Source organism: Centropristis striata, chromosome 21, assembly GCF_030273125.1.
Source record: "Centropristis striata isolate RG_2023a ecotype Rhode Island chromosome 21, C.striata_1.0, whole genome shotgun sequence".
In the NCBI taxonomy this organism is placed as follows: Eukaryota; Metazoa; Chordata; class Actinopteri; order Perciformes; family Serranidae; genus Centropristis; species Centropristis striata.
The window spans coordinates 8,622,669-8,647,877 of NC_081537.1; the positions used below are offsets into that span (position 1 = coordinate 8,622,669).

The 25,209-nt window shown below is 36.1% G+C and overlaps 1 protein-coding gene across 1 annotated transcript in view; it reads right to left on the bottom strand.

Annotated features, from left to right (window-relative positions):
• Positions 1-13,766, bottom strand: part of rhbdf1b (rhomboid 5 homolog 1b (Drosophila)) — a 64,830-nt gene extending 51,064 nt beyond the window's left edge. Inside the window, exon 1 of the mRNA XM_059324364.1 lies at positions 13,679-13,766. The gene's annotated coding sequence lies outside the window, so the exon portion shown is untranslated. The remainder of the gene's footprint in view (positions 1-13,678) is intronic.
• Between the last annotated feature and the right edge of the window lie 11,443 nt (positions 13,767-25,209).

Sequence of the window (25,209 nt, forward strand, 5' to 3'; positions counted from 1 at the left end):
AAGCTTTATAGCTTTGTGCTACTATTTTCTGGTTAACTATAATATCATGAGAAAATATAGTCCTTCCAGCAATATAACCAAACCTACACGATAGGTTAGATTGTGAAAAAAATCCCCAATTCTTTTAATTCCTGAGTTCAACTTCCCCTGGAAATGTTTCCAGAATTTTACTGGAGATTTTCAGATGCTTTGCAAATCTAAACCTCGCAAAGTTAAGATAAACATCTACACGTGGGGGTTGTTCCCGGTGGCACACCTGGTAGAGTGCATACCACAGAGGCCCAGTCCTCGTGAGCGGGCGGCCCGGGTTCAAATCCGGCTCGGAGCCCTTTCCCGCATGTCTTCCCCTCTGTCTCCCCCTTTCACTCTCAATATCTCTACTATCAATAAAGCTACAAAATTGAAAAAAAAAAAAAAAAAAACATCTACACGTGGGATGATACAAAAAATCTTTCCTTCCACATGCCATCACACTGTACAATAACAAATAGCCTGGTTTATTACATACCGTTTGTTATGCACTTCATGTGTTTTTTATGTTTTCTTGTTTTCTTAATACATACTCCTTTTTTAGACACTTTATTTTTACATTACATTTTATTGTATTTTATTGTATTTTTATATTTTATTGCTTGAAGTATGCCTAGGTTGTTCTTTTTATTTAATTGTGTTGTCATTGTCTCTGTGTGTAATGCTGCTGCTACACTGTAATTTCCCAGCTTGGGATAAATAAAGTCTATCTATCTATCTATCTATGAAGCACTCACCCAGCAGTCATACAGGAGGCTGTAAGAACTTGTTAGACACACCAGCGCTATGAAATGAAGAGTGCATCGCTGCTGAACTCTGTGTTCGACCTTCTGGCTGCTCTGCCAAGAACTACAAACTGACCTCCAAAACATCCACGAAGAACACTGAAAAGGCAGAACTCCACAACATTTTTGTAACAAAACAGGGCAAACCAAACATATAATTGAGGTTTATGTAATTGAGGTCCTTCTTTTTTAAAGTCTTTATGAGTGCTGCTATGTCCAACATGGTTATCAAACTGTATGGCAACACTGTCTTGTTTGTTGACTACAGGCATTATCACCCTCAAACTACTGCTGGTGAAATCGTTCTTAGCCAAAATGCACAAAAGATAGCATAGGAGGAGTTAATCACCCACATGTTGGCCACATCTGTCAAATTAGGAACATTGCATCCCCATGAGTCACTGGGAAAAATGTTCTGCTTTGAAAATCCTCTCTGAATTACACACGACTCATTAAAACATTATTTATCCATTACACTTGGCTGAACACCATCACACTGCTAATTTGTAACAGCAAAAACTTAAGGCCAGCCATGTTTGATTTTTATTTCAACATGTTCTTGTGCAATTCAATACCTGCCTGTAGCAATTAAAGCATGATTTACATTTTTGTGGTTATATTCAGGAACTGGCAGCACTTGGTTATGGTTAGGGAAAGATCATTATCTCTACAAAATAATGAAAAAGTCAAACATTACTTGAAGCACTAGACAGGGTGGGTTTCTACGCTCAAACCAAAGTACTACTTAAGTATTAAAGGTAGACTATCTATCTGGAGACTAGTCTCTGCTCAAAAACGTCAATATAGGGCGTTTGTACATGCAGCAAAATCGATTCATATTTACATTTTAGACCAGGGGTGGGCAATTAATTTTCCCAAGGGGCCACATGACTTCTGCTCAATATTAATTTAACCGCTTTATGAAATACAGTAAATTATCTGGTTTTGAGCTGCTATTGATAACAATACATGTTATGATAAGACTGTTAATGTGGAGTAAATCATATATATATATATATATGTGTGTGTGTGTGTGTGTGTGTGTGTGTGTACATTTTCTAGGCGTTTTACAATGTTGTGATGCTTTTATTTTGAAAAGGTGCTGTCCACTGTGAAACGGGTGCTTTGATTTTGAAAGGTAGTGACAGGAAGTAATAGGTGGAACGGTTAAATGAAAAAACGAACGGTAAATCATAACAAGTGCGTAGTAATTCATATAAAGTTGATATAAAGTATCGAAAGGCTTCTATAGTGGCTGGCTGACAGGAACAAGGTTTGTTAAAGTTTATTTTCTTCTGTCATATATATTTGTGGCTATATTTGTTGTCTTAACTATAGTAAAAGTGCTTGTTTGCTCAAGTGCTAATGCTAATGTTTGTTATTGTTTTTCCACCTCGTAGCTCTTATGGTGGATTCACAAGGTGACCAAGGAATGTATTAACTTGTTAATTGTTAATTTATTAACTTTTTAGGTGTTTAATAGGTGTTTTTGACAAGGTACCTCGGTAACTCGGGTAACTTATACGTAAATCGCCTTCAAAATAAAAGCACTGCGGTTTATATTGATTTCTAATTTGTGGCCCGCGGGCCGCCCAATGCCCAGGTCTGTTTTTTGCTCCACTGCCGTCTTGTGGACGTCGTAGTATTGATCGGCGAGGGGCAAGAGTTTAAATGGCAGATATCACACTCAGGGAGGGAGGGAGGGGTCGTTATTTGCGTAACTTACGTGACTCACGTCAATGTCATCACTACTTCACTTATGTACATTTATTGACTGTTTAAGCTCCCATTTATAACGACTCCCCAGGATTTTTTTTGCCCTAAACCTAGGTCAGTGGTTTTTTAGCCTAAATTCAGTGAAACTGCAGCCATTTTGACAACCACGAACTGTATGTGTATGTATAATGAACGTGTGCTACTTTAGAACAAACCGCGGTACCATGACACTGCAAAACGCTCATTTTGACAAAGGCTCATATACGTCGTTATGGGTGGTATTGACAAGCGTTTTCTATTTCTGTTCTGTTAGGTTTGAGATCTTGTTGATCTGGCAATACTTTCCATGTGGTACAACTTTTCTCATCCAAAAAATGTACCAATGCAAAGTTTCTTTCGTCACATCAATGAAAGAATGGAAAGCATCTCTTATTGACCTTCCAATTCTAGTCATTTCTAGCCAAAGATTTATACCAGACGACACTGCACACTGGACTTTTTTTGCTGGAAATGACAGGATATCCTCTGATTATCACACATGAGGTCAAAGACAAGCAAAGATAAATCAAAAACCACTCCCTTTGTCACAGTGTGACTCTAAATATTAACATTTTCATCCCTCAATGCTGTTAGAATCTCTTCATCAAGGTTTTACTCTATATTTTACTGACCTTTGTCGTCTTATGTAAGTCAGTGAGCCCCATTATGCAAAATAGCTTAAATCCATCACTTTAGAAAAGATCCCAGTAAAGAGCAACAGACATGGAAACAGAGACGCAAAATACACCTGTACTGACACAGCACTAAATGATTATGTATAAAAGAGAAAAAGCAAATTCACACATGCTGTTTTTATTCAACACTAACAGTCATTTTGATTAGAATCTCTTTTCTCATTTTGGTACTTAGTTACTTCATATTGTGGGAATATTTTGCAGCCACAGTTTTACTCAGCATTTGTTCTTTATTCTCTCTGTAGTCAAGTAATTGAGTAATTGAGTTAAAGTGTCACTGTTTGGATTTACCAGGCATTATAAACTACTTTATAGGTGGAAACTGAATGGCACTAGAGTCTTTTCTCTGTGAAAGGCACATTTTGGACCTCACTACTATTGTAAAAAAATCAAGGAATATTCAAGGTGGAAACTTTCCATGGGAATTAACCAGGAATATAATTTGTTAGACTGTATTTACCATGTCACATACAGATAGACACTTACTTTTTACCATACCATAAGCAGACATAATCCATTTATTTGCAAAATATTTCCATTAACTTGTCAAATGCATATAGTGAAAAAACTTGCTATGTGGTGAGTAAGCAATTTTACGAAAAAGAAACTTTATAGCTTTGTGCTACTATTTTCTGGTTAACTATAATATCATGAGAAAATATAGTCCTTCCAGCAATATAACCAAACCTACACGATAGGTTAGATTGTGAAAAAAATCCCCAATTCTTTTAATTCCTGAGTTCAACTTCCCCTGGAAATGTTTCCAGAATTTGAAGAGTGAAGAGTTGACAGAATAATGAGAAACAAAGAGAGCAACTCAGCTGACCCTCATATGGAGCTGCTTTGTGTTGGCTGCATGGTGACAGGAAGGTCACCGTCACAATAAGAGTCTACTCAAGTATGGCCTCGCCCGGAGACATGAATAGACCTCCTCAGCAGCCATCCATCCCTCCCGCCATCCCTCCTTCCTGCTGTCTCTCTACGCAGCCACCAAACTCATGCTGAGAGCGCCAATACAACAGCTTCCTCTGTTGGCTGGCCTTGTATGAAAACGTAATGGTAATTGCCCACAGATGCCACATTAGGGTAAGATAGCGGGGGGAGACAGAATTGGCTCTGAAAGGAATATTTAGAGGGAAAAATGGAGGTCATAATTGTGGTTTCAAAGAAACTGAGAAGAGTCATTCAAGATCTTCATGGAGAAGTCTGGAGTCCCTCAGGAGATCTCTGGCCGGGGGACAGCATTGTCATCAAGTGGACATTGAAGTTTTGGAGACCAGTATTATACACCGCATAATGGGTGGATTAAAATTCCTTTTTGCTATTCATCCAGACTCAAGTTCAAGAAAAAGTCGACTGGCTCTAGAATTCCTTATGCAAAAGTGTCAAATTAGAAAAGTTAAATGGACAAAATCTTGGATTGGACTGGATTTATTTTCCTTATCGTTAACAAATACCATGAAAACACTTTAAAAAAAACAGTCTTGAAAGTTCAAAGTTTATCTCTCAATCTGTCTGACATCCCTACCTGCAACTGGCATGTCATTTCTGCAGAACACTGGAGTTTTAGCGAATGTTACTCAAACAGGAGTAAAAAGGGGTTGTTGGGGACTATTGAGAAGCAGATTCATTTTGGTTTAGTGCTTGAGTGAGTAAAGAGCTGCAGGTTAATGTACGTGGGATTGACAGCAAGTAACGTAATGAAGAAACATGCCACCCAGTGCAACAATGTGGCTGATTTATGTCAGGCTTCAGGCAGTCAGGATCAATTAATTGATGGTTTTGTTTTTTTGGCACATTGACAGAGGGGCTGGAGCTGTCGCAAAGTCTCCTCTGCTGGTGTCCTTGATAACTGAAAATCCAGACATCTGATGATCAAAATCCTTCATCCATTTTAAATGTATAATTGAAAAAACTAAAAAATACACTACTGGTCAAAAGTTTTAGAACACACCAACTTTTCCAGAATTTAATTGAAAATGATGCAGTTTAATGTCTCAGTGTACTCTGAAATTAATGCACATTTGCAACATTTAAAATTCTTTATTGAGCATGATAGTGTTTTGAAAGTAAAAAAAAGATTCAAAATCACATTTTATGTTGGACAAAAGGACTAAAAAAAGACACAAAATGACCGAAAAAAAGACAAAATGACAAAAAAAGACACCAAAAGACACAAAAGGACTAAAAAAAGACACAAAATGACCAAAAAAAGACACAAAATGACCAAAAAAGACACAAAATTACCAAAAAAAGACACAAAATTACCAAAAAAAGACACCAAAAGACACAAAATGACTAAAAAAAGACACAAAATGACTAAAAAAAAAACACAAAATGACCAAAAAAAGACACAAAATGACAAAAAAAAGACACAAAATGACTTACAAAGACATGAAAAGAATTCAAAAATGGACAAAATAGCCCGAGACTCCATAGAGTTAAGTTGTTAACCCATTTCTTGTTCCCTGAAAAAGGCCTATTTGTATAATTCTGAAATGTACATTACCTTTCAGTTTTGGTTAACCTTACCTTTTTTTATTTACCTCTGGCAGTTCACCACTTACCTTTGTACCCTTTCAAGCTGTTCATTTGACTTGAACTGCTTGAATTTCAATAAAAAACTGGAAAAATTGGGTTGTTCTAAAACTTTTGACCGGTAGTGTATATCTAAAAAGTATATTGTGTGACTTGTGACTGGATAAAAAAGTACATTTTTGACAACTTCTGCAGGGAGCATGATTGAAATTACATATTTCTCCAGGTTAGTAAATTGTTGGAAATATGTGGAATAATATAACTCAGCAAAATGTGTACCATAGTTCTCGTCAGTTTTAGATATTTGCATGTGGAAATGTTCCTATACATATTATAAAATTTGAAATAAATAGCAAAATTGAGAGTTAATTTCATTCATTAAACTGAGTCTGAGATCGAACAGTTGGGGGGTGGGGTTAAAGAAAACACTCAGGGCCACAGATGTGGAAGATCCAGGTAATATTAGACACGGAATTGAACTGTTTTTACTTCATGTGCCACTGACCAACTTTCATTGGAATGAACAGGGCTTTGCCTCCAACCCTGTATCAATGTTTCTTTAAGCATCTATGATTCTGCCACCCCAAGTGTTAGTAATGCAACCTTGAAAAAATAGATCTGAATAATGACTATTCATTGTATTAAGAAAATTATGTAAAAAGTTGACTTCTGTACTAACAATGGTGCTAAATAATGCCTGAAATGACTCAGAGCAGCATGTGGCTATTCCAGTGAAAAAAACATTTTTTTTTCAAGCAGAGAGAAGAAACAAACAGTCTAATCAAATGTTAATGCGTCAAAAAACATCTCTGCAAACCAACATTGTGTGGGAAATGTGTAAGGGTTCAATATTACTGTGCAGCAGTTATATATAAAGGTGTGCATGCATTTCTGTCCACCATGACCTTTTAATATGAACCCACCTGCTTTTTGGTCCCATCTGCACAAGTCTGTGGTAGAATATTTTATAGTTTTCACTAGGGGTGGGCGATGTGGCCCTAAAAGAATATCACGATATTTCAGGCTATTTTTGCGATAACGATATTCTTGATGATATTAAGAAATACTTAACAAGATGTAGAAAATATGATTTTTTTAGTCTGTATAAATAAATAAAAATCTAACATGTAGTTTGAAGTGCAAATCTCAACAGTTGCCAAATACAAAAAATTACTCTTGACTCTTGAGTATGAGCAAATCATAAAAATAACCATTTAGGGGTTCCGGGGGTATATTTTAATTAAATTTTGTAAAGGAGAATAAAGGTTCCTGTATATTTTATTTAAGGGATCTTATTTTGACAGTCTTCTTGTAAATTCTGTGGTGGATTCTCTTAACACACTGTGCTTTTATTTTGAAAGCTGCATGTGTTTAGCGAGAGGGAGTAAGTAGCTTTTTGTGATTAAAACAACTTTAACCACTACATCAAGAAGTAGGAATGTTGCCAATATCATGATATGCATTTCTTTAACCATGAAAAAAAAAATACAGATATTATTGTGAACGATACGATATGGCACACCCCTAGTTTTCACAAAATAGATTCAAAACCAGCTGACATATTCAGCAGCAGGTGTCACAGTGTTACTGATCTCTTCCAAGATTTTCCTGACATCTTCCTCAGGAACCTCTTCCTGCAGCTCCACTTACTGAAAAGAGTCACAAGATTGACATTACAAAGTAAGTGAATGACAGCACGTCTCTCTGCTCACTGCTATCATACACTTAACTCAATGATCCACTCGTAACCTCTCGGTGACCCATCTGTGCATTATTCCACTGTACAGTCACTGATCCTTCATTTGTCTTTAACCCTTGACAATCTGTTTGATGTACAGTCCTATTTCTGTCTCTATCTCCAGGCGGGAAAGGGGAACAGATTAAAATAATACTGGGTGTTGAAAAGAGGATTAGTATAGCTGCAAATGTAAAGTTATGTCACAGAGAGAAACACAATTGAGTAAATATCCCCCTATGATCCCTGAGTTACAATGATATATTGTTTGGATCCATTTATTTGGTTTGGTAAAGAATAAATAGCAGTTTTATTTTTTTAATGAGCATACTTGGCATCCTGTGTTTATTTATGTATTGGTATTATTAGCATACTTGTTAATGTTTCTGTTTCTCTGCTTTTTTGCCTCCCTATATATTATTATATATTATTATAATACTATGTTTTTTGTTTTGTTTTGTATTTATTTTTCTTTTGTGGTTCTTTGTTCTAATGTACCCTTTAAAAAACAAAAATGTGGGAAACAGCTGTGGAATAAGTTATGTCTTGTACTGATGCTTATGAATGCTAATTTCCAATAAAAAATATATAAAGGGGAAAAAAAAGAATAAATAGCAGGCTAGCTTGAGCTTTTCTGTGGTTGATTTAGTTTGAGTGCTCTTGTAGCACTGCTGTAGCTGTCATGCTGATACAGTCATTGCTCTTTATGGTTTAGCATGATAATATAAAAGGGAAATGAGATAAAAGAGAAACAATCAGGTAGAAACAGAAAGTTGCTGACATATGATCAGACAAAAAACAGCTTTTCATCTTTATTCTAATCATGGTATCAATGCCAGAGATCCAGAACCAAGATTAATACCTGATTCTTTCTAACATCTGTCAGCCACAACAGCTAGCTACCTTTCTTTCACACGTGTAACCCTCTGAAGGCTGCAGGTATCTGCTCCATCTCGTGCTCTCTAACTGCTCTAATGATGTCACTGCCAAGCCACAATTACGCACGATGGATCCACAGGTTACAGTGTGTGCAGCTGCACCATAACCACAGTAAACTTGTCGGGGATTAATTACAACATTCTGTTTCTGCTGCAGTGTAAACCAACACTGGAAACAGTTCACACAGTCCCAGGAGTCAATTAAAAACTTCACACTCCCCTAAAAATATAAAAACTCCCTCAGGAATGTCCATGACTGAGCCATCGTCAAGTCTGCACATGGAGCTAAGCTAGCTGCTGTAATAATCTGAACTTAAGAACATTGGTGCTTGAAGCTAACACTGATGCTTCTCTTTGGCAGGTATAATGTTTACCGTGTTCACAATCTTAGGTTAGCGTGCTAGCATGCAACCATTTGCTTATAAGCAATAAACGCTCGGCTGTGCCCTTAATGCTGCATAAGTTTAAGCCTTAACTGAATTTAAATGGCCTTGAAATATATAGATTCAGAAGGAAATAAGCCATTGAGCCACATTTTTCATACCAGGCTCTAAAGATGTTTATTTCTGCTGAAAAGTTTGAAATTTTAGCATGGGGGTCTATGGGGATTGAATCTCTTTTGAGCCAGCCTCAAGTGGCCATTTTAGGAACTGCAGTTTCCGAAACTTTCCACATTGGCTTCATTTTTCTACCCCAGACGTTGCCATTTGAATTCAACGTAACAGAAGCTTTTAGAAAAATGTATTAGTTACCATTTGCTTATAAGCACTAAATGCTAAGTAGTCTTTTTTGTTTAGGAATGACCAGTGTGGCAACCATGAACCCTGGTTGAATTCCCAAAATTCTAAGGAAATGTGAAATATCCAATATCCAACAACAACATCCACTGTCATATAATTATGTAATCTTGTGTAAGTTATATTGTTTTAGAATGTCTTTTCCTATGATTTCCTACGAATTCTCTGGCACGTCTTTCCTTGACCTTGTGACATTTTACATCAAGGTAAAGGAAAAGTAAATAGGAAAAGATGTACAATGTAAATTGAATATGTACATTTCTTTTAATATTCGATCACTAGTATTGGTAGTTTAGCATGGCTAAAAACAAATGACTTTCTCTTGGATCTACTAAGTTGTGATGGATATTTTTTCACTATTTTCTTACATGTGACTTGTGGAAAAATTCACCTAATACCTTTAATAGGCCAATATCATCCAATATTATCCGTCAATAGATATATCTGATGGCTCTACATGTTACATTATTATAACTGACTAAAACATACAACAATAAAGGCAAAGAAAAACAGTCATCCAAATGTCTCAATTCTGTCAAAACACAAAACCGCAAAAAGCAGCAATTTAAAGTTGAGTAAGACGTTTAAACTAGTATCTCCTAGCACAGCATAACAGTTTAGTGCACAATACTGCATTTTTCCTGCTTTTGTTAAAATCACTCATCAAAATTCTATTCAATTTTTTTGACAGCTTCCCAGATGTAAGAACTACTTGTGCAATGACAAGTGGTGACATAAAACACATGCAAGAAAGATAAACAGTGGCGCTTGTATGCACTGGAGAAGATCCACTCATGGGCAAACTGCCATTACAAATGCATTGCGAAAATGCTGGAGGGCTCCTGGAAAACCAAACCAGTTTTCCAGCCTGATGCACATGAAGGTGAGTTTAACTTCTCAGAGCAGCAGCCCAGAAATAAACCTGCTATTGTCACTGCTGCTTTTCTATCCAACATGTTCAAACATGCTTAACACTGAACACGCAGTGTGCCAGAGGAAAGGAAAAAAAGAGATCAAATACACACCAGCAAAATGCCACTGTGCACACAGACACCTAGCATATTCACACGCACGTATAGAAAGACGTTCATACAAGTTGACACATCTTGCAGGATGCTGTCAGCTTCCTGTATAGAGCGTGTGTGTGTGTGTGTGTGTGTGTGTGTGTCCTGCTTTCATCCTCAGACTATGTGAAGCACTTTCAGTTGCACTTTTGTGTGTCAAATCAGGACATGTTTTGTTGCAAAGCACTTTACAGTTGATCAAAATGGGTTCTAAGTTCATATAAGGATAATTAAAGGACCATTTCAACCTTTAGTGTGATTTAAGTTTTAACTTTTTTTCCAAACAGTTTTCTATAACTTTAATGTTCATTTGACATGACTGAAGCTGAAATTATATTAAACGACAGACTGTATGAAATGTGGACGTAGTCTCCGAAACAAACATCACCGGTAGCTCTCTGAAGAGCCATTGAGGTCGCCGCCTTGGCAACCCGCCTGACTCCCGGCTAATCAAAACATGGGCAAAGATCCTGGTTGCAGAAAAACGGCACCTGTGGTAGCACCCGCCTGTCACTCAAACCGGCCGTGCCCTTTATTATGCATAATTTTAAGCCTTAATTGAATTTAAATGGGCCTGAAATATGAAGACTCACCTCCTGCACTGCAAAAAAGCCAACTTGTATTTTTTGGCCTAAAACAGTGATTTAATTTGGTAAAACTTGGAAATATAAATTACTGACATTTAGGGCAATAATATAAGTTAGCACAACAAAGGAAGCCAGTTGTCTGCTCAAAAACAAGTTTGTGAGTTGTTGTTACTTATATCTTTAAGTTGGGGTTCACAACAAGGGACAATAGTTCTGCTAACTCTTATTTCTTTGTTGTGAAATTTGGTCATTAGCGAAGGCTAGCGGATAACTGATGCTAGCGGCGCTGCTTGTTACAGCTATAAGAGTAGCCATTAGCGTATCAATGCTAACTCAAAATTGTGGTCACAACATTAGCTGACATTTCATAGCGGCGTTACAATCGTACAAGAGAAATTCAGAGTTGAGCAGACTCAAAAACAAAACTTAAAATATTTAGTTTAATTGTCCAACTTAAAAAGTTATCGAAGTTTGTTGCCTTGAAATTTTGAGTTCAGCCAACTTTTCTTTTTTTGCAGTGTGTACATTTGTCATGAATGAGGAAATTAGCCATAGAGACCAAAATCACTTTTATACCAGGCTGTAAACATGTTTATTTCTGCTGTAAAGTTAGACATTTTAGCATGGGGATCTATGGGGATTGAATCTCTTTGAGCCAGTCTCAAGTGGCCATTTCAGGAACTGCAGTTTCCAGCACTTTCCACGTTGGCTTCATTTTTCAGCCCCAGACATGGAAATGTATTAAACGTATTAGTTCTGTTCAGTTCTGTTATTGCTATTATATGTTATCTGTTATCTGCTATTCTCTGTTTGTTAGGACATCTTCAGGCTTTGGTCTGTAGGTTGGACAAAACAAGACAATTGAAAATTTCAACCTGGGCTTCGGGAAACTGTATTATTAGAAAATCAGCAGCTGGATAATTAATAATAGAAAAATTAAGACACAGTGCAGCATTAATAAATACCATAAATGTGCAAATTCTGGTTTACTGAAAGAGTTAATCTCCAAAATTAAACAAAGTTCTCTGTAGGTTACATTACATTTTGTTAGTTAGATCCCAGTCAACCTAAAACATGAGACAAGATGTTTCCACCAGCTGCAGTACAGTGCAAGGTGAAACAGAACAAATCCTCCATTATGTAAAATCTTTGCTTTTATGCTGGAAGAAACTTTCATTCACTTTGTAGCAAGAAACATCTCAGAATAAGATGAAAGCACTGGAAAATATTAATCATTTACAGTCACATAAGGATCAAGCCAAGAGTACAAGAATGGAGTCTGGAAGGTCTCAATACTGAGTCTTCATGTATAACTGCAGGTCACAGGTTCAAACCCTGGACACTAATCCTGTTTCCCTCAGTAGGAACTCTAACCGGCCGTTCCAGGTGTGTGTGTGTGTGTGTGTGTGTGTGTGTGGTGCATGAGTTTGTGTGTGTATGCTCCTGCCATCTGGCCCAAAACTCTGCTTCCTACCATCTTTCCAAACAGGAAGCCAAAACAAATCCTTGATGACATGGGTCAGTAGTTTAATTGTCTCGCTGGGAATTCTGCACAGCCAGAAACCAAAAACTGCCCCCCTTTCATCTCAACAGCAGTCTCAAACTGATTTATCTCTCTTATAACCTGTGTATATGCATCATAGATATGTGCATGCAACTTTGACATGATTTACTGAGGCATATTAGAGTATAATATATATATGGCAATTTGCCTCATGCTCTATTTCTCTCACACACACACACCCCTTATTTGATGAAGCTCCCTATGGCATGGCCTTCAAGCCATAGTAAGAGCAAAGCATCAATAAAACAAAGTGAATCATGGGAGAAAAAATGTTTTCATCTAAGTCTACCTCTGGCAATAAAAACCAATGCTTGTGTGTATGAGTGTAAGACAGAGCGACACCTGTTCCTCTCACTTTCAATAATGACAACCAGGCTTCAAAGAAACATGACATTTTAATTTGAAAGGCTTGGAAACCAGTCCAGGTGTGAGTAGCAGGTGACGTATTAACCCTCTGGAGTCCATCTATTTATTGAAAATACACATGTTTTATTTACAGTAATAACTTTATTTATATATGATATGTAGACAAGCTGAGAAAGCCAGTTAAAAGTGCAATCATAGGAGCTTTTCCAGTGTGCCATTTAAGTTTCTAGACCATTTTTAAAATGTGAATTTTCTTTCTACAATGAAAACTATTACTATTTTTAATTTACATGCATGTAGACTGTTTTGTAGTTGTATTATTTATTATGTTTCTGCTGTTTTTGTGTGTATAAATGGTAAAAAAAAAAAGAAAAGAAAAAAAAGGTACATTTCCATAGACACCTGTGTCTTTTGTTTGCATTGTGGGTTCCAGGCAGCTTTATACTTTAATTAAAATAAAAATGAAAAATCTGACTGATAGCCAAGTTTGTGTGGAGAAAAAGGAGCCATGCATGTGATGTAAGGACAGACTGAAAGATGCTAAACAGAGACAGAAATTAATGCATAGCAGGTTGACATATTTGAGCCAAAATCTCCTGGACTCCAGAGGTTTAACTGACACTAGCACCCAGGGGTCTCTCCCCCGTGAGCCCCGGGAAACCCCACCCAGAGACCCCTGTGTGCTGCAGCGCCGTTTAAAAACCTGCATACCTGCACCGTGGAAGATGTGCTATGTCTCGGTGTTCCCGCCGAGGTGTGCGCAGACTGACAGCCGGTGTGAGAAGCACGAGGCTCGGTGTGACACACAGCGTTTCCCCGCTTACCTTCCAACTGAGTCCGGCTCGTGCAGCCCCGCGCGGCACCGAGGCTCCTCCACCGGTGAGACGCTAACGCCGGTCACTTCATAAGTTATCCCTGCCGCACATCACGCGGGCACGAGGAAGAGTAGTTTTCACTATCAAGCGCGAGCTCCAGATGTTAGCGAGGGCGGTGTTAGCGTGCCATGAAGATGTGAAATATCAGGCGGATTAAAAGGCTTTTCTGTGTGAAGCACAGCGGGTCCTCTGCAGCTGTGTGCCCGCCGCACCGGCTCAGACTTTCGGTGTGACTGTAGTAGTCTCCGGGTCCGCCTACGCTGCTGCTGCTGCTGCTGGATGACAGGAGACTGACCGACCGACTGGCTCTCCGCAGCCCGGCCTCACAGCACCGCCTACCGGTGATGCCGAGTAACTGCAGGCGGCTGCTGCACTAAGTGCAACCTGTTAACTCTGGAGTCTTTGACATTCTAAATTAACCCTCCTGTCGTACTTCCGGGTCAAATCCCAATCTGTTTTGACTATTCCTTCTTTCCTCCCTCCTCTATCCTCCGTCCTTCTTTCCTTCCCTCGCCCCTCCTTTCTTTCTTTCCTTCCTTTCCTTTCCTCGCTCCTTCCCTTCTTTTCTTTCCTCCTTCCGCCATCTCCTTTCCTTTCTCTCTTCTTTCCTTCCTCCTGATTTCCTCTCCTTTCCTCCTTCCTTCCTTCTTTCATCCCTCCCGCTTCCATTCCTTCCTCTATCCTCCTTCCTTCTTCCCTTCCCTCGCCCCCCCTTTCCTTCCCTCCTTTCTTTCTTTCTTTCTTTCTTTCTTTCTTTCTTTCTTTCTTTCTTTCTTTCCTTCCTCCTTCCTTTCTGCCCTCTTTCCTTCCTTCCTCCCTCCTTTCTGCCCTCTTTCCTTCCTGCCTCCCTCCTTTTCTCCCTCCTTCCTTCTTTATTTTTTCCTTCCTTTCTTCTCCTCCTCCCCTTTCTTTCCTCCATCCTCCTTCCTTTCTCTCTCCTTTCCATTCTTTCTCCTTTTCCTCCTCTCTTCTTTCCTTCCTCCATCCTTCTTTCTTTCCTTCCTTCTTTCCTCCATCCTTTTTTACTTCCCTTTGCGTCCTTCCCTCTTCTTCCTTCCTTGACCCAAGGACAACAGGAGGGTTAAAAAGACAGTTTGCAGAATCAAACCATTAAATTATAGCCATTTGCATTAAATGTTTAGGAATAATTGGTCAACACTGAGCAGTTTTTGCTCTCTCTCTATACAAAGTGGGGATTTTAGATAAATTTGATTCTGCAAACTGTCTTTTTAGTTTAGAATTTCCTGAGATTTCTCCTCAATTTCTCCAAAAGCACCAAATCATGACTTCTTCGTGACATCCAGACTAGAAAATAAAGCAGCGTGGAGCCCTACTGTAAATTTACCTCTAAAGTTCTGGCTGTAAACTCCATGAGGCCAGTTTCAGTTTGATGATGATATACCAAGTAAAACTGGAGACAAGGTCAAATATATTTTGTATAAAATGATAGAACTGGATGGAACCCTCTTATATGTTAGATTTGACACATTTGTTCCCATTTGAAACATTTCAAATTCTTTATTGAGCATGATAGTGTTTTGAAAGTTAAAAAAAAAGATTCAAAATCAAATTTCATGTTGGACTAAAGGACTAAAAAAGACACAAAATGACCTAAAAAAGAAACAAAGAGACACAAAATGACTAAGGTCAAATATATTTTGTATAAAATGATAGAACTGGATGTAACCCTCTTATATGGTATATTTGCAACCTTTGTTCACATTTGCAACATTTAAAAGTTTTTATTGAACAAGATAGTGCTTTGAAAGTAAAAAAAAAAAAGATTCAAAATCACATTTTATGTTGGACTAAAGGACTAAAAAATACACAAAATGAGTTAAAAAAGACACAAAATGAGTAAAAAAAAGACGTAAAATGACTAAAAAAGACACAAAATGACTAAAAAAGACACAAAATGACAACCAAAAAACCCACAGAAGACACAAAATTACAAAAAAAAGAAACAAAATGACCAGACAAAGACACAAAATAACTGAAAAAAAAAAAGACACAACAGACACAAAATGACCAAAAATGACACAAGAGACAAATGACCAAAAAAGACACAAAATGACTTACAAAGACACAAAAAGATATGAAAAGGATTCAAAAATGGACAAAATAGCCCAAGACTCTGCAGGCCTGTTGTAGTGACAATGTTTTTAATAATTACAGGTAAGGTGTTATTTGTTTCTTTACTTGCACATCCATTTGTTAATGTTTAAGCATTGTATATCAGCACATGTAGGCCTAAATAAATAAGAAATAAGAAAACAAGTAATTAATGTGATAGACATTCCTATCTCTTACTCGACAGCTTCTGACGCTTGTTGGATAAGTGCTAATATAAAATATTCATTATTTTATTATCATCAATTTTTTTTCTTAAAAACATGATAGTTGCCAGGAGGAAAAAATGATCCTGTAGGAGTTACATCTTATTTTGTATGTGACTGTTCTCCAACTGTCTAAACTTGTAGAACAAAAAAAATATTGAAGAGGACTTTTCTTCACTCCTGTTACCTTATAAGAGACAAAAACTGTCCAATGCTACTGGTGACGCCGAGTAACTGCTGGCGGCTGCTGCACTAAGTGCAACCTGTTAATCTGCAGGCCTGTTGTAGTGATAATGTTTTTAATAAATAGAGGTAAGACCTCCCATCTGCTCACACAGTTGTGCAATCTGTTTCTGTTTTTCATTGTCAAGCATAATAACAACTATTTCAGAATAAAAGCACTTTTTATTTCTTTAAATATGCCAGTACACTAGAGAAAATTAGGCTTTCCTTAAAAGGGTCCTCAGGCAGTTTCTATAAGATGTGGCAGCCCTTTACCACATACATTGAATCTCTGAATATTGTAGCAGAAACCTGAGCCCCCCCCCCCCCCCTTTTTTTTTTACTATTTATTTATTTTATTTTTTATTCTTTACTATTTATTTATTTTATTTTTTATTTTTTACTATTTATTTATTTCATTTTTTATTTTTTACTATTTATTTATTTTATTTTTTATTTTTTACTATTTATTTATTTTATTTTTTAATTTAATTTACTTATTTATTTTTTACTTATTTATTCCTTATTACTTTATTTTCAATATTCTTATGTATATGTGTATGTATGTTTTTATTTATTTATTTTTATTTATTTATTTTTAATGGCTATGTATCTCAGAATCAGAATCAGAATCACTTTATTAGTCCCTTGAAGGGAGATTTGTTTTGCAGCAGGACACACAAGACAAGGTACACAACAATAACACAATAAGACCCAATAAATATCTAATAAAACACAGTTCAAAGAGTATCTGTATCTTTCCTTAGTATTATGTCTCTTCGCTTTCTGTTCCCTTGTTTGTAACCTGTGCCTTGCACATGTATGTCATGAGTATGAAAGGATTGAATGTGTGTAGTTCAGGGTTTACTGGGCTTCTATTTCTGGGCTGATATGTCCTTAATAACTGGATCTTAAGCTTGTTTTGGAACCATTGTCTTTTGTAAGAACTGAGATCCTGACTGTTTGCAATGACAGAAAAAAACAATAAAGAAAGTCTGGATTAAATATGCCAGTGTTTATAGGATGAAAAACAGCTTATGTCAGAACTCTTAATACCCACACAAGATAAATTAATAAAATGTCCATCAGAGGAACACAGTCGTGGAACTCATAGTACAAACTGTGACAGTTACACCACCTTTAAAAAGACCCGTAAACAGTGGTTGAAAACAACCCAGACTTGCTCTCATGGGTAACCTCTTTGTCTTTTCTATTCTATGTATGAACTTTTTTTTTTCAAACTTCTCTTTATTGGGTTTTTTTTCTTTCGTTCACATACAAAAATAAAGAATGTACATGTTCATTCATGCTTAAAATCAACACGAAAGAGCAGAATGATAGTAGAAAAATAAAAGCAATAAAATTAAAAAAAAACAAAAACACAAAAAACAAAAACAAAACAAAACAAAACAAAAAAAAACCTAGGTAGAGTCAAATCAAATATCAAAACACTGGGTTATATTTAGTATAATAATCCATAAATGGCTGCCATATTGTGTAAAAGGTATCTATCTTACCTCTCAGGGTGAATTTTATTTTTTCTAACTGCAAATGTTTCATTATATCATTCATTAAAGTTTGATAAACTGGAGGATTTTTTTGTTTCCAGTTCAGCAGAATTGTTCTTTTCGCTAACAGTGTCACAAAACAAATCACATTCTTTTGGTTATTTGATGTATGAACTTTTAACCTCGATGTGAATCGGGATTTATTTGTTGTGTAAGATTTCTACATGTTTTATCTATTTGTCATGGTATATTGTCTGTATGTTTTTTGTATCTGCCTTAGGACAACGGGTGAAATTTAGCAACTGTGCTAACCCCGCTATATTTATATTGGTGCTTTTGCTGATACATTGATTAATGTGCATTGTCCTAATCAAATAAATAAACTCATTAATTAATTAAAATGTGCAATTAAACGGACATGTGCAATACAATTAATGTGTGCAAGACATACTATTTACCTTGTCAATAACTTTGTAGCATTTTCAGTGGTCATTTATTTATTTTTATTTTTATCTATTACATCACACTTCCTTGTTCTTGTTTTAGCTCGGTGTTTTTTAATGATTTACTCATACTTGTTTTGTGTTATAATTGTTTTAACTATGCACCTTATGCAGTGGCACTCTCAATTTCATTGTATAGTTGATTATATAATGACAATAAAGACTATTTGATTTGATTTGATTAAATTGTTTATTTGTTTCTTTACTTGCACATTCATTTGTTAATGTTTAAGCATTGTATATCAGCGCATGTAGGACTAAATAAAAGGCTTCTGAAGCCTGTTGGTGTGTCAGGATAAGTGCATATATAAAATATTCATTATTTTATTATTATCATTTTTTAAATATTTTTTTAAGCATGATAGTTGCCAGGAGTAAAAAATGATCCTGTAGATGTTACATCTTATTTTGTATGTGACTGTTCTCCAACTGTCTAAACTTAAAATATTGAAGAGGACTTTCTTCACTCCTATTACCTTATAAGAGACAAAAACTGCCCAATGCTATTATTTTAAGTTAAATTACATACATAGATAGAGCAGGAATTTGTAAAAAAAAAAACACAAAAAAAACATTACTAATCTGGAAAAACATTTTTTTTTACACTTTGTTGGAGTAGAGTTCACAGAATGAAAACATCAACACTATAAAAATCTGGGCTGCTCTAAATTGAAGATATCACAAATTAAGTAGTTGATACCAATACCAGTGAAATTCCATGATTCTGGATACTCATTTCATTACCACAGTAAAAAATAAAAAACACAATTAATCTCGTTTTATTCTCCCTGAGTGCCAGTGATTTAAATACCTGGATGACAATGAACTCCTCCGGTACTGTAAATAAGCGAACCTGGTCTCACAGGAATCCGTGAAATAGCCACGGATTTGCTTAACTCAAAATCCGTGGAATAGCCACGGAATAACTCAAATTTCCGTGAAACTGACACGGATTTCGCTACAATGCAAGTTAATGACAGTCATATCCCGTGGCTATTCCATGGATATTTTTTCCTATTGGTTTGTTCCAAGTCACGTGACTTTTAAGGTCCTGGCGGTCAGAACAAAAAACATGGAGGACAGTTCTCTCATTTTTAGTGAAAAAATCAATATTTTGACTTAGTTTCTGCATAAAAATGGATTTTGATCACATTTCTATCGAGAAATATATGTTTTATTTTCTAAATATTCACTCAGTGAATGTACATAATCACTTCGTACGTTGGAATAGCCACGGGATATGACTGTCATTAACTTGCATTGTAGCGAAATCCGTGTCAGTTTCACGGAAATTTGAGTGATTCCGTGGCTATTCCACAGATTTTGAGTTAAGCAAATCAGTGGCTATTTCACGGATTCCTGTGAGACCAGGTTCAAATAAGCCTACCATCACGTTTTCAGGATAAAGGCATCGATTGGTGCTGAAGTATGGGTTCTCTGCTCATGTCTAGCTCTAAGTGTAAATCAAGTATCCCCAATAGTGTCAAAAGCATAATAATAGCAGTAGCACTGAGCATTGAATATGATTTCCACAATAATAGAACTTTTGCTGCATTGATTTTGCTCTTGACAGCACATTTGAGCTTCATTCATTCATGTTCTATGAGACCTAAATTAAAGCTCAACATGTTGTATTTAATTAGAAATATGTTTTAATCCATGTTTCCCTTGTGTCACAACATTATGGAAATACTGAACAGATGAGCGTGGGCAGGTGAAAGTTGGGGACTTTCCAGTCAGACGCCTGAGGAACTGAGCTGCTGCACACACACACACACACACACACACACACACACGACATTCACAACCATTCCTGTATTTCTCAGTTATGCAGGAAAAACTGTGGCCAATATGAGGGGGTGTCTCCTACGTGTTTGACAGACAGATTTTCTTGTTATGCAGTCCCATTTTGTGTCCAATTTTAGTATTTCTTTTTCTTTATTTTTTTTACAGTGTATTTTAATTAACGTTTCTTATAAGCAAACATACAGAAGACAGGACCAGACAAAACGACAAAACAACAACAACAAGCTGGGAATACCAATACAAAAATCAAAGACCCAAACAAAATAATCAGTTCCAGGTAAATGTGACAGGTACAACATGCAGTACAGAGCGAAATACAATGGGAGCTAAATAAAGAAAGAAAACACATAAAAAATACCGTTTTTTATATACAAATGCTCTCGTTACTATAGCAGAAATATTCACATGAGTATAGTCAAGAAATGGTTTCCATATTCTTTCAAAGGCATTTGTTTTGGAGTGAAGAAGGCAGGTAAGAAAGTCCAGAGTCCAACATTACTGAAATGCACTAAATCTACGCACTAAATCTACGCACAACACTTTGCTATGCTATTAATATTATAACTGTTATTATTATTATATATACTGTTGCTGCCATTACTATTATTACTATATACTGTAATATACTACTATTATTATTATACCGGCCTTATTTATTATTATTATTATTATTATTGTTACTATTATTATATATCATATTATTTTACTTATTATTACTTTATTTATATTTTTCATTTTATTTTTATATTGTTATCTATTATTACATATTATATTATATATATTATATACTGTACTATTATTATTATTATTATATACCGTCTAGTCACTATAGCATTGTTGCCATCACATCATATCACCAGTTTAATTATTATTACCATCATCTGCCAACCATCCTACCAACTGATGTTCTTCTTTTTAACTTCTTAAGTGTCCTTGTTCTTGTTCTATTCTGTGTTTTTTTCTATTGTTGTTTTTATTTATGCTACCTCAGTATTTTATTCTATTGTATTTTATTGTACTTGAATACCGGACTGCTGTGACAACCGAATTTCCCTTCGGGGATGAATAAAGTAATCAATCAATCAATCAATCAGTCTATCTATCTATCTATCTATCTATCTATCTATCTATCTATCTATCTATCTATCTATCTATCTATCTATCTATCTATCTATCTATCTATCTATCTATCTATTTATCTATCTATCTATCTATCTATCTATCTATCTATCTATCTATCTATCTATCTATCTATCAGAGGTAATATGCTGATATATAGTGTCACTTTGTCTCTTTGGAAAGGCTGCCCCATAACCTTCTATTTTAGCTGAAACGGTTTCCCCTGCAGGGTCGGTGTCCTGTTCCTTCACCCCCACAACAACCTTTGATGGCTTCATCCGACCACCATCTCTCATCACAACCTTCAGTCAGTGCAACAATGTGCTCCTCATATGTGAAAAGATTCAGCATGCAGGATACAGCTCAGTACAAAGGATCACATGTGTGGTTATAGATTGTGCTCTATAGAAGCAGCAGCCAGGTGTTTCTGGGTGTGGTGGTGTGATGAAGTCTTACTTCTGGTGTGCTGGGGAAGTCCTACCTTAAACAATGAAGCATGTAATTTACATCTTATGGCAACAGAAATTATCTAATTAAAGGGGCCTGTGTTGATGTTTATCATTAGACATTGTTTTGGTGTGAGTCGCCAAGGGGTGGAGATATCAGGCGTAGAGACGTGTGCACTGCAAAAACGAAAAGTTGGGTGAACTCAAAATTTCAAGGCAACAAACTTCGATACAATTTTCAGTTGGACAATTAAACTGAATAAATAAAAAGTTTGTTTTTGAGTTTGCTCAACTCTGAATTCAGATTTTTGTCAACTCAACTGTAAGTTGTACTAACTTATAATTTTAATCTTGAATTGAAACACAGCTACTAGCACCTACAGACACTTTAGAGTCCCCAAGAACCCAGGATGACACGAGCCTGGAGATATAGTCTGGAGACCACCAATTCATTTTTCCTCCAGAGCCGTTTATTGGGCGCTATGAATGTCTATCATAAGCGTCTGTACGTAGCTCTTAGCCAATCATATTAATTATATCAGATGACGTATGTAGAGCGACAGAAATTCGACGAGGAAGCATCGAAGAAGAAGACGACTGATATTTACACGATGGCCCCGAACGATTATTACCGTTTGTGGAAGATATATATGAAGATATATATGACGCTCAACATATGCACACTCTTCAGACGTCCTTCATCTGGTCCTCCATCAAGGCGATCAATGGCAAGACGACCACAACGACCGGGGTCTCGCTAAACCCCATTAGCTTAGCCACTAGCAGGGCTAGTTGGTAGATTAGGCTTTTTCCAAATCCTGTTGGAAGCAAGGCTACAACATTCTTTTTGTTGGTGATAAAGGAGTGTAAAGCCAAACGTTGTTCTTCTTTTCTTTTCGCTCTAAACTCTCTAGAACACTGTCTACAGCTAGATCCAAAGAGAGCATCGCGCCTGTTGCCGCCATGTTGGATCCGTAAGCAAACTAACTTCTGTCTTTCCAATAGTACGCGTCATCGTCTTGCGGTCCCTCCCCGTTCTGTGATTGGATACCAAAAGCAGGGCACCATGCCGCCTTGCAGTTCAAAACGAAATATACAGGACCTATTCTCTGCCTCACAAGCGTCTTTAAGGTACAGGAAAGCCGCAATAGGTATAGCCAGGCTAGGCTGACACAGGGAGAACAAGCAAACTGGATGCAAAGTCGATCACAGATTTGACTCACAACCCTCTTGCTATTAGGCAAAAGTGCTAACCACCACACCACCATATGTAAAAGTGAAACACATAATTCAGCCACACTCCCTTCCCTAGTAATGTTCATACGGTCCCTTACTGTTGAGCCCATCACTATATGACTTGAGAACAGAGATTACACACACGACTGGTGTCAGCTGACATCACTTATAGCTCAACCATCATCCACAAGAAAAGGTCACAAGAAAAAATAGAAACAGCAGCATCTATAAAAAGCAGCATTCAACAATCAAACAATTTGACTCATAGAGCAGACTTTACATTTAAATCTAAACTTTTTTTTAGATTCCTACAGTTTGCTGCTTATGCACAGTTTGTCATGTTATGAGACACATGTCGTTTCAGTTTTGCTTTTGCTGTACTTGTACTTATGTTTTGTTTGGTTTTTAAAAAAAAAAGCAATTTTAAACAACTAGAATTCATTTGACATGAGCACAGAAAGAATTGTTTTGGTTTAACATCACAAGAATAAAGTGGAAAATGATCATATAAATATCAGTTGAGCTGTTTCTATTTAAATAGACAACATAGCAAAACAGCCTAGCAAAAGGGGAGAAAATGTTGAATAAAAAAAATCATAAATTCTTAAAAAAATAAAAATCAAAGACCTGATTCATGCTGTGGGGAATGTTTAAGAAGTGTACTGAAATAATTTACAGATTTTCTTTACAGATTTTGTGCATCCCGGGTTCACTTTCAGATGATATTGTATCTGTTGTACTTTCAGCGTGCTTGCCATGCTGCTATTTAAACTGTACACAATCCACACACAATGCTCACACATGCACACAAATATGTGCCACCATGCAGCGTATACATGGAGGCTTGTTACTGCAGTACTCTTTGTTGTGTTGCACACTGAGTGAGAGTCACATTACGTGCAGGACATACAGAGAACTGCTTTCCTTTTGTCAGAACTGATTACAATGCATAGCTGCAGGAAACAAGCTTTAAGGATAATCAGCTGGGGCAGGAAACAGCACAGACTTAAAAAGGTTCTTCATTCAAATGAGGAATTAATTACCCCTTTCATCCTGCTGTCTTTGATTCTTACTGTTTTTCTCAGTAAATGTTGGTTTAGCTAGTGTGCAGAGGATTTAGCACAGTAGAAAACGATAAGGTTATCCAGTTATATTCAAATGACCATATTCATGTTTTTGCATGTTTAAACAAATTTTTAGCAAATCATTAACTTTACTGCAGACATTTTAACAAAAAAAATTACTGTGTTAAAATGATGAATGCTAATGAGGTGCAGACTTGAATGAAACAACAATATTACCATGTGATGGAAATGGTAGGGATTGTTATATCTCCAAACTCATGGTCACATCGATAAATATAAATATAAATATAAATATAATGAATTCAACTTTAATTAAAAAATATAGCATTCCTGTGATGCTTTGATTTTAACATATTAAAATATCTAGTACAGTATCTGAAAACCAGGAAAAAAATGTTATTATTAAATAAACAGTATATTTTCCATCATTGTCTACCTCATAGCTCCACCTTGTGGAGTATTAATGAACTGCAACTAAGAAACAATATGTTTCACATGGGTGGACATTATATATTTTTTTTATTGTGATAAAAAATATGGTTGTATCCTGCCAGTCTGTTCATAAATAACATTTTTAGAAACCAAATAATTATTCAGGAAGACTTTATGTCATAGGAGTGCGATAAAAAGTACATACATCTATAAAATATATTTTTTTTTTAAATGTGTAAACATAGACAGGGATGCATAGAGTAATTTAAAAAGTAAATAAAATAATACAGAAGTATAAAGAAAAAGAAACAAAAGAATAAATAATGTGGAATGAATTATATAAAATATGAAATAATAGCATTTTAATTTATTTTATTTGTGTTTGTCTGTATTTTATATATATGTGTGTGTGTGTGTGTGTGTGTGTGTGTGTGTGTTATTATTATTATTATTATTATTATTATTATATAGTGCTTTTTTATATTTTAAAATTCAAATATTATTTTATCTATTTTTATATTTCAACTCTTTTTAAATTTACTTTTATTTGTTACTCTTCACATTTCTACATTCACTGTCTTATTATTTTACAGATTTATTCTTTTTATGGCACTCTATAGCTTTGGACACATGGAGACCAGCAGTTTACATGTGTTACACCTGGAAGCCAGCAGGTGCTGCTGTTTCTGTTTCTGTGACTGAAGCTGCTGTGAAGACAGCCATCAATTCCTCACCAGTCATGGTTGCTGTTTTACTGGTTTGTTTGTTTTTAGCTCACTTACTGTTG